We start from the raw sequence: 1,354 nt of genomic DNA on the forward strand, positions 1-1,354 counted from the left end.
GTGTGAGGTTAGGGAATGGGCAGGTTCTGTCCCAGGGACGGAAAGGTGATACGTGACCTACATGGAGAGAGGAGAAAGGAGGAAGCTGCTCTGAGGGGAAGGAGCAAGTGTTTTGGGTTCTCTTCGTGGGGACTTGGTGGCATCAGTGGAAGCACCAGGCAAAGGGGCAGATGTGACCGGAGATGACGAGCACCCACAAAATCATGGACAACACGGGGAAGCAGCAGAGGCTGGCAGCGTGTGTGACAACAGGGGACCCACAGGGTGTAGCGGGTTTAAAGAAACAGCAGTAGCTCCTGCAGTTTGGATAACGTGAGAAGCGGGTGGCTGCAGGATGCCATGAACACCAGAGGCATGACTTGAACAGGGATTAAACAAGCTCACGGGGAACAGATTTCTCAGTGGCTACAAGAAATGTCTGCGTCATCTTCCAGTTCACAAAGTCCCGAAGTGCCTCCTCAGATATTCTTGCTATTCTGTACTTGCTGTTTCTATGGTGAATTTAAATGAGGTGCCGAAGTTGATCTAACAGCTTGCTGGTGATGATACACGGTTCTTCTTCCCTCCTGAAACCGCTTGTTTCAGGACACAGAAGTGTCTGTGCTGCTTCTGTTGCACCAGTTCTGGCATCTGTTCAGTTCGTTAAATTGGCAGAAAATTAAGGCAGAGTGAATACTTCTCTGCCAGTTTAGTGAGCTGAATCGGCCCGCTGTTGTCTGAGCCAGTGCTATCCATCAGTCAAAATCTCTTGCTTCTCTCGGCAAAGTAAGACGAGATTTATTTTTATTGCTATTTTTTAATGGAAGTGGAAACTCTTCTGTTATTACCTGATCCCAGGTGTTCAGGCTTTAAGTATTTCTAACATCAGAGTCATGGTAAGATCCTGATATTTACTGAACTCGTTTCTAAAAGCTCCTGGCAGAGCTGAAGCCTTGCCTGTGCTTGGTGCCACACACGCTTTAGGAGCATTACTAAACACAGTAAGCAGGAAGAAGAAATAGATGTATGCTTGTGTGGGCAGCACTGTGGTCTAGCTTGCTAGTCACATCACCATCAGGATTCTCTTTGGCAACCAACATAAGTTTGTTTGGTTTGTTGTTATTTGTGTTGTGTAACTGTTTCCTGTTCCTAGGATCAGTGAGATACCACCATTCCCATTGCTACCATTACCACCCCTAGCATCCTGCAGCCATATCAAGGTTAGTAACAAAGGCACTTGGGAGCAAGCAGCAACATCAGAAGCAGGCAGTTGTCTTATTCTGTTCATATTGCTGTTCTCTTCCTCTTGGGCAAAAAGCATATGCTTTTTTTGCTCATTAAATTCAGTTGAGTTTAGAGGGTGTTTCACTCTTTC

This window comes from Nestor notabilis, unplaced genomic scaffold (assembly GCF_000696875.1).
Source record: "Nestor notabilis isolate BGI_N333 unplaced genomic scaffold, ASM69687v1 scaffold30834, whole genome shotgun sequence".
Taxonomy (NCBI): domain Eukaryota; kingdom Metazoa; phylum Chordata; class Aves; order Psittaciformes; family Psittacidae; genus Nestor; species Nestor notabilis.